The sequence below is a fragment of the Eptesicus fuscus genome, chromosome 3 (assembly GCF_027574615.1).
Source record: "Eptesicus fuscus isolate TK198812 chromosome 3, DD_ASM_mEF_20220401, whole genome shotgun sequence".
NCBI classification, from domain to species: Eukaryota; Metazoa; Chordata; class Mammalia; order Chiroptera; family Vespertilionidae; genus Eptesicus; species Eptesicus fuscus.
The window spans coordinates 68,645,673-68,655,459 of record NC_072475.1 but is presented as its reverse complement, the minus strand read 5'-3'; positions in this window follow the sequence as shown (position 1 = coordinate 68,655,459).

Here is a 9,787-nt window from a genome sequence, read left to right as displayed (position 1 = left end):
AAACAATTTCTCACTAAGGCTACCTCTATAGCAAACTTAGGCCTGAGCAGAAAGAAACAGGACAAGAAAACTAAATTTAAAGAAATAATATTTACAGGCTTGTATATCATGAAATTCTTTTTTACTTTAACCTCTGATATTCCTATTTCCTTATCCTGTTCTTTGTGTATATGAAAAATAAATAGGTTTTGACATATATAAAAATCTGCTTTATCATAAGCTTCATATCAATTTGACTATGATAGCTATAGTTCTTAAAATACAGTCTTATTTTTTATTATCCAAAGTAAAAAAATTCTAAATTAGATAAAGAGAAGGAATTTGAATTTAAGAAGAAGAATGGTATTATAAAGAGGATCGGGGAAAATGTTTAAAGCAATTTGTTTCAGTAAGCATGTTCACTTTAATCTAGTCACAGTGTATATCCAGGCAGTGGTCCTTCCTCAGAGAAGCAGTCTCCAGGCTGACACACCATGATTCCAGAAACCCTTGTTCTCTCCCTCCACCTGATCAGATTGAAAACTCCCTCAGTTCCTAACACTGGGCTCCAGGACAGTGGCTGTTGAGATGAATGCCTTCTGAACTCTAGTACTGTTAGCTATGCTCAGAACTTCTAAACAACTCATTAACACATTTAGCAGTCTGTTTGGCTGCTAAAGAATGCAGAGAATTCTCTCTCCTGTGTTTGCTGTACAGACTTTCAGAACCTCCATTAAGATAGCACATATTCCAAACTGTATTTCTACACTTGACTCTGGTTAAGTTTCTGCATGATAAGCCAAGTACTGATTTTAAGTAAATTCCTTTATTTCCATGGCTTTCTTTGGCTACAGGCACATAGTTTCTCTGGGATCTTTGAATGTAATGTGCTTTTTGTACTTAAAAGTCATTTATGGCCTTTCCTTTAATTTTCTGTGTTTCAGTCTTTGTCTGTTTTAACAATCCCCCTTCCTAGACTATAATCTCTTTGAAAAAAGAGGCAATGCCTTATTCTTTCCCCTGCCCTGTGACTGTTCATAATCTATGTTCTGTAGGGTAACCTATGGGATTTATATAAGACAAGTGCTGAGGTTATGTCTTCTAGTTTAGAGTTTCACAAGACTAAAGAAAAGAAAAAAAAAGACTCATTCGTTTCCTTTATGTCTAGGTAACACAAGGAAACCAATCAAGAAAATAAATCTTGTATTTGGTTAAAGGACATTTCCCCATAATTAATAGTTGTTGTGTTTTGTTTTGTTTTGTTTTTAATTTATTTCAGAGAGGAAGGGAGAGAGAGAAATAGAAAAACCAATGATGAGAGAGAATCATTAATTGGCTGCCTCCTGCATGCCCCACAATGGGAATTGAACCTGCAACCTGGGCATGTGCCCTGACTGCGAATCGAACAGTGACCTCCTGGTTTATAGGTCGATGCTCAACCACTGAGACATGCCAGCTGGGCTTGTTTTTTAATTTGACAAGAAGGTGAAGCACACTATCAGACACCAGGAATTGCCAGCAGTCAGTTGGCAAGTATCAAAAACAAAGTTATGAGAAAGCATAAACCACCATTAGTGATAAATTAATTTAGGTAGGTAAGTTTTAAATATCTTATATGGCAAATAGTTACAGTTCAGGAAGTACATTAGAGACTTTTGCCTCTTCCCCTTCACCTTGTATTCTTTTTTTTTTTTTTTTTAAGGAAGAGTGCTTCCTATATATGCTTGTCTCTTATAGGAAGTGCTGAGGACACAAAGATTAGTGAAATATCACCCCTACTTTGAAGGAGCCACAATCAAATGGAAAAAAGAATGTCACCCTTGATTGGGGAAAAACCACCAACATTTCTATGTCAAGACAGGAGAAAAACAGCCAAAATGCACTGAACATTTACTCTGTGCTAGACACTGGCTATGTTCTTTGTGCATATTCTCTCATTTGCTACAGTGCTTATTGGGTACCACACATTGTGTTCTCTTATATGCCTGTGGGTCTTATCTTCCCAGTGGCTTTATAAATTCCCATCTTTAAATTATTTATGCTTCCATGTCACCTTAGCAAAGTAAGTACAATCTGGGTAAAACATTTTCCAAATTAAATTTTATTTCCTAGTCTTGAAAGAATTGCTTCTTTGACTTCTTTTAGATTTTTTCCTTTATTTGTACTTTTCTATGGTTTCTTTATCAATCCTATTAAAATTCTTCTTTTAAAGCCCCTAATATCCCATCCATTTCATATACACTCCTAATATCTGTATATTCATATGCGTTTTCATGTTCTATCTACCATGACCCTCTAAAAGTAAAGACATTATTGATTGTATATACTTATTCTTCCTCTAAATATTTTTTTTATATTTTAAGTTCAAACAATACAAAATGACAAAATATTTAAGGGGAAGTTTAATGCTTATGTGATTATATTACATCAGAAGTATTACATGATCAATTAGTCAACTTTTTAAAAAGATATTTTATTGATTTTTTGCAGAGAGGAAGGGAGAAGGATAGAGAGTCAGAAACATTGATGAGAGAGAAACATCAATCAGCTGCCTCCTGCACACCTCCTACTGGGGATGTGCCCGCAACCAAGGTACATGCCCTTGACTAGAATCGAACCTGGGACCTTTCAGTCTGCAGGCTGATGCTCTATCCACTGAGCCAAACCGATTAGGGCCAATTAGCCAACTTTTGCTGTTAAAATAAACTTGCATACCAAATTCCCTCAAACTCATTGACTTACATATACTAGTATTTACTTTTCTTGCCAATTGTTCTATAAATTGATTGATTCATCTCTTGGAATTGAAGTTTGGTTTGTCAAGACTTGCCCACAGGTATTCATTCTAGATCATTCTAGGTTATAGTGATAATGGCTTCCAAGAGCATGTTTGTTTTTGTTTTTTTAATTACAGGTCAGAGGAGTAAAAGAGTAAGCTCTAAGATCTCTTAGGGCCTTAGTTTGAAATCAATACTCTGCCACATCTGCCCTCAATCTATCCAGCAAAGGTATCTGCACAATGTAACCCAGATCAATGGGTAGGGAATATACATCACAATATCTTATGCACTGCAACACCACACGACAGAAGAGAATGAAAACTGGGAAACATTGACTCATTTATTCTCCATTTAAGGAAGTGTTAATAACCCCTTATAAACATGAAAAAACTGAGGCTCTAGAAATTAAAGAAAAAGCCCAAAGTTCCATAGAAAATGGGAGCAAAAGTAAGAATTCAAATAAGATTTATTTTGACTTGATAGACCACATTTTATTTCCAGTAATCTGTTTTATAGCACTCGCATTGCTAGTTTAAAAAGAAAAGTTGAAATTTCATAGATGGTAGAGCTCTTTTTGCTGTAAAATGAATAAAGATACTCTTTTTGCTGTAAAATGAATAAAGATATAAAAACAAATGAAGGTACTCACGGTCAATAGCATCATTCACATTTCTGTTCGCAGCAGTCCTAGAAAAGAAGTGTAATTGGCCTTAAAGTGACTCTCCTTTCCATTGTTATATAAATTATCTATTGTGGCTGTAGTCACTGGACTCCACAAGCATATGATGTTAATTAGCCATGTGTGGAGGCTTAAAATAAAGTATTTCATTAGTATCATAAAGTTAAATTAACTTTCTCTTTCTAGCTAAAGAAGGCAACTGTAGTAACAATGATAATAATTTTATGCAATTTTAAAATTAAACAATTTAATTTAAAACAAAGATGATAACTAGTAGAAGGTGCATTTTGAAACTGATTTGTTTTTCATTAATGCTCTATGAATTTGGAGATAACCCTACTATGATCAGTAGTTTATGTTGGATGACCAGAGACAGTGAGAGGGTCACCTCGGGCTAAGGCATCCACTCAAAGTAACTTCTTTCCGCATATGAGATTATGTCCATGACTTTGGCTCCTAATACTATTTTCCAAATTTGTCAAATCTTTAAAATTGCCTTGGGATGCTTATTAACATTACTAATTACCAGGATACTTGTCTGGAGACTCTGATTCAGTAGATAGAATACACTCTGGAAACCTGAATTTTTAACCCATGCTCCTGATGATTCTCATAATCAAATAAGAAAGGCAATTAATTATACATTAAAAACATATTATTAAGTGAAAATAAATCAATCTGAAAAGTTATATATGGTATGATTCTAACTGTATAACATTCTGGAAAAGGCAAAATTACAGAGACAAAAAAATCAGTGGTATCCTGGGTTAAGGATGGGAGAAGAGATGACTGGGCAGAAGACAAAGGCTTTTTAAGGCAGTGAAAATACTCATTATAATAATAAGTAGATGTCATCATACACATGTCCAAATACATAGGCTCTACAACACCAACAGTGAACCCTAAGGTAAACAATGGATTTTGGGTAATTATGATTTGTCAATGTGGGTTCATCTTGGTAAAAATGCACATTCTGGTGAGTGATGTTAATAGTGTAGGAAGCTATGCATATTTTGGAGCAGGGGAATATGGGAAATTTCCGTACCTTCCCCTCAATTTTACTATAAACAAAAAACAGCTGTTAAAAATGTTTCTTCAAAACAAAGGAAAACAAACAAGAACCTAAAATCCAACTAGTCATGATTTGTGTTAGATGGTTGATCCTCATTGGAATTTAGAAGAAAGCTGATGCTTTAAAATTGTCTCACATTATTGTTAAGCACTCCCTATTTTCTAACTTCAAAATTATAATATAAATGTATTTTGTATTGTAATTAATATATGGAGAAAGTCATGACATTTAGAAAATTTAAAAAAACATTGTATTATTCAATTGTTCCTTAAACTTCATTCTCTCCATTTTTCTTTTCTCTTCATTGCTTGATCCTTTGTCCCAGATTCTCCTACAGCATCTCATAACTAACCTCTAAGCCACATGGATGCAAGTAACCGCATTTGGTCGGTCACTGCCCTATGTACTGCATCCCTTCAGATTATAGTGGCTGCCTTTCTCAGAATTCTTTCTCAACAAATTGGGGTCATGAGCTTCATATACTGGTCATTAACTCAAAGCTAATGGAGAAACAGGAAAACCTGATAGGATGACAAATAGTTTTATATCTGCAAAAGGAGTATTGGAAAATGCTATAATTATGCCAAGATTATACTGAGATTAAATCAAAGCTGGGTTCACATTGGATTTATTTTGAAACTAACACTCTTGTGGCTATTTTGTGGACTGTGTGCCAGTTTGAAATGAGATTGTATATCTCCTATTAGAAGCAATTGCAGAGAGTGCTTAAATTTGGCTTGTTTTACAAAATGCTTATCTAAACGGTCCTTTTACGTAGGCATCCAGCTATAACTTGATCACACCTTAGTATGTGTCATCATGAGCATATTTCACTGAATGGCAAATTACCCTGCATGACAGGAAGCTGAAATCTATTTCCTGTCTTAACTACTGATTGCTTGCCACTGTGGTCAAGTCCTTCAACTTTTTCTGTCTTCAATTTTTGGCCTGTAACATGAATAAGCAGATGTAAAACACGTTCCTTATAAAACAGCTGTCTTCAAAATTTTAAGCATAATCATTGGTGATTGTTACTAGGCAGTTTAGAAGGAACTGGAAAAGTCAGTCTTGTCATTCCATTTTTAGCAGAAGCAACATACATTAGCAATGATTTGTTCAAGGAATAATCTTGATGGCATATCTTTTCTTTTTATTCTTCTTTTTTACAATCCAAAAGATTTTTCTTCATTCGCACTCTACCATGAATTTGTAGAAAATAGAACATTGTTTAAAGCTTTACAATAAGCATGAAAGAGATTGTTAAATCATTGAACCCCCCCCCCCCGATCCCCAAAGACCATAACCCAATACCTGTATCATTGTGGTCATGGGTATATCATGTGGCAACCAACAAACAAGTATCCATTATAATACCAGTAAGTTTTGTTGTGTGGTGTTTTTTTCCTAATTTTGAATGAAATCTGATACTCTGCAGGTTTCATTCACTGGTTATTTGTGTATTTGTTTATTTAATGCTCTATCTCATTACTTAGGAAAATATACACAATTAAATGGAATAAAATAAAATTTAAATTAAACAAGTGAAGAAATGAGAAAAAAATAGAAGAAAACATAATGTAAAACCAGGAACTAAATTATTGCATAATAGACTTTTCTCTATATTTTACATTTGCTAAAAATGGGACACCAATTTGCCTCTGAGATTTCTAATAGCTACCCATTGGTCTGACTTTTGCTCCCTGTAGCTACACATAATAAATCAAGTCCCTTTTCCAGAAGGAAGTCCCTCAGAGATGCAAAACAAAGGTTCTGAGTCCTCTAGGCTAAATCAGAATGAATAGTCTTACTCATTGCCCAGAAAACATTGCTAATTTACTTCACCTTTGTAAGAAAATTCCAGTTTGTTCTATCACTTCTATGCTAAAGGACTCTTGGGCATTTGACTGCCTAACCTCATTCCATTTAACTTTTTAAAAGTAGAACACATTTTTTCATGGGATTGAAACATTTGTGGGTGAATAGTGAAATTGACAATAGCAGGGTTATGTTGGTAGCAAAGTTCACCTTTAAAACTTTGTATCCTGACCTAGGCAAAGTCAGGACCCATTTTTGTTTGTTTTTAATGTATTTTCATTGATTTCAGAAAGAAAGGGAGAGGGAGAGAGACAGAGAAACATCGATGATGAGAGAGAATCATTAGTCGTTGCCTCCTGCCCCACACTGGGGATTGAGTCCAATATCAAGGCATGTGCCCTAAGAATCAAAGTGTGACTTCCTGGTTCATAGGTCCATGCTCACCCACTGAGCTATGCTGGCTGAGCAGGACCTGTTTTTACATTCCCTCCTAGTGATGCACAGTAGCCTACACAGATTGAGAGTCATTTTACTACTGGGACTTGAGTAGTTATTGCTCTTCTTTCCTGGTTTGACAAAACTACATTGAAACCATTCAGGCATCCTATTTGTGAAGTGTGCTAAGCCTTTCTCTCCCACTACTCTGTGTATGTTCCTTCCAAAGCTTGGTTTTTGGAGAAGAAGACCAGTGTCAGACTAGGACTCTCCCTCACACAAAGCATAGGAGTGTCTGAACTCTCATGTTTGAACCTCCAGTGAGCCTTACTAAGCATATGTGAGCAAGAGAAACTATAAAATCTTTTGACCTAATGGTCAAGAGAATCAGATCCTGCCTCAGCTTTTAGAGTGTAAGAAGTTTTAGGATATATTCAAACCTACCCACCCACTATCACTGAAGGCAGAAACTACCAGAGTTTCTGTCTCCAGTGATCCCACAACATATCAGTCAGAACCACATACCATCTGGAAGCTTTAATGTGTTTAAATGTCCCTCAAATTCAAGTGGCAATTATGAATCAGCCAGCTGTGATCTTCATTTATTCACCACCAAATTCTTCTCAGAGGTCATTTGCTTATAGAAAGAATCAAGATGTACCAAAGACCACAGAGATCAGAAGTAAATATGCTTCCTATGGTTGTGTCCAAAGTAATTGGAGTTCAAAAGTCCCAAGAGATGAAATTATTGGTATGTTACCTTTTGAGTTAAGAGCAAGACCCCTAAGCATCTTGATGTTATCATAATAGCTTTAGTAGCAAAGATTTCATAATGAGGTGTCCTGGAATTTACTTTTACCTCCAACCTGTCAGAAATGAGTATCTTGGAGTTATAAAATGATTTTTGAAGTAAAACAGTTTCAGTCATCTTGGCCACAGACACAGAACTCAAGTGTTGCTCTTATATGTTGTTTTTGGTCCTGACCCCCATGACCTTTTACAGCAACCACTTATGAGACCAATAAGACACCAATTTTTCATAATGCCATATAAATGTAATGATTTAAGAGAGAGCCACCATACCTCTGACCAAGAGAATATAAAGTTTTTAATATTCATCCAAGATACTTTGAAAATCCTACAAGTGCAAAGACAAAAAAAAAGAATAAAATAAAGGATATAGCAATTCAGGAAAAGGAATATACCTTCCCTGGGCCAGTGTGGTGGGTTCGATGCCCAGTGGGATGCATGTGGAAGGCATCCGATAGATGTTTCTCTCTCTCTCTCTCTCTCTCTCTCTCTCTCTCTCTCTCTCTCTCTCTCTCATCTTCCTCTCTTTAAAATCAATAAATATACCTATACAAGAAAGGTGTGGTCCAAATGAAAGGCAAACTATAATACAAAAACATGAGTTTTAGTGATTGGTGAAAAAGATACTGAAAAAAATAAATACACTTATAATTGAAACAAAACATATATTTTGTGAGTCACAGAGGTTGTGACACTACAACTGTAGAAAAAGATATCTGATCTTTGTAAACTACTTGGGTATATAGTGAACAAAGCCTACTTTTATGATGCAAGTATGTTTTTCTTTTTTAACTTTTAGTATCAATCTATGGACAAATTACAGACCTCTTCAAACTTGACTGTGCCTAGGTCATTTTAAGTTTCCAGGAAGAAGTAAAGAGAGTAGGCAAATGAATTATGTCCAACTCTGGCCAGGTAGCTCAGTTGGTTAACAGTGGTCGGCAAACTCATTAGTCAACAGAGCCAGATATCAACAGTACAACGATTGAAATTTCTTTTAAGAGCCAAATTTTTTAAACTAAACTATATAAGTAGGTACACTGTTATTAACTTAATTCGGGTACTCCTAAGCTGGCCTTTGCTAAAAACTCAAGGGGTCAAAGAGCCGCATGTGGCTCGCGAGCCACAGTTTGCCGACCACTGGGTTAGAACATCATCTCTCTATGCCAAAGTGGTGGTTCAATCTGTGGTCAGGGCACATATAAAAAGCAACCAATGGATGTATGAGTGAAGTGGAACAACAAATAGATGTCTCTCTCTCTCTCTCTCTCTCTCTCTCTCTCTCTCTCTCAAATAAATAAATAAATAAATAAATAAATAAATAAATAAATAAAATAATACAAAGTTCTTTAAAAAAAAGAAATTATGTCCTCATCTTTCAGGTGGATAACAAAATATTGTATACCATTATAGAATATAAAATAAATATTTGAATTGTGTGGTTAGAAGTTGAAGTGTAGGAATGAAGGACAGCAAAACATACATGTTAGCAATAACCCAGAGACAAAGATGGGTAAATGAGAAAATGTACATCTCATATAGCACGGGGAAAATTTTAAATTAATTTCTAAGGTCAGTATATTGAGCAGTAGTTATAGTAACACAGTTAATAGAGTATAAGGTGATCATCAGATGAACTACGTGGAGAAATGGTTAAAAGTAGTTGTTGCTGGGAATAGGGGCTGCACTAGAGAAGGACAGAGTAGAGGACGGTAACTTTTTCATTATAAAATTTTCTGTAGTATTTGTATTTAAATATCCATGTAACTTGATGTTTCAGTGCTATTCTTGTGTGTTTACTCTGTGCATTCAACAGAAATTCAGATAGACAACCAGCACTGAAATAGAAACTGATGAAGGGCCCAAGAACCTCTTCTTCACAGCTATTTGAAATGTCCCTAACATTTACATTAGGGGCATGGTTGGGTTTCTCCACTCATGAATTTTATGATTTTTAATAATTACAGTTGTTTTTTTAATTTATTGTCTAAAGTTTTACATATGTCTCCTTTTTCCTTGTTTGACCCCCCACCAAGCCATTCCCACCTCGGCAAGCCCCCAGTGTCTGTGTCCATTGGTTATGCATGCATACAAGTCCTTTGGTTGGTCTCTGACTCCCTCACCCAACACCCTCCAGATCTATTCTTGTTCATCAAATTATGAAATCATTATATCCCACATATGACTGAGGTCATGTGATATTTATCTTTCTCCGAC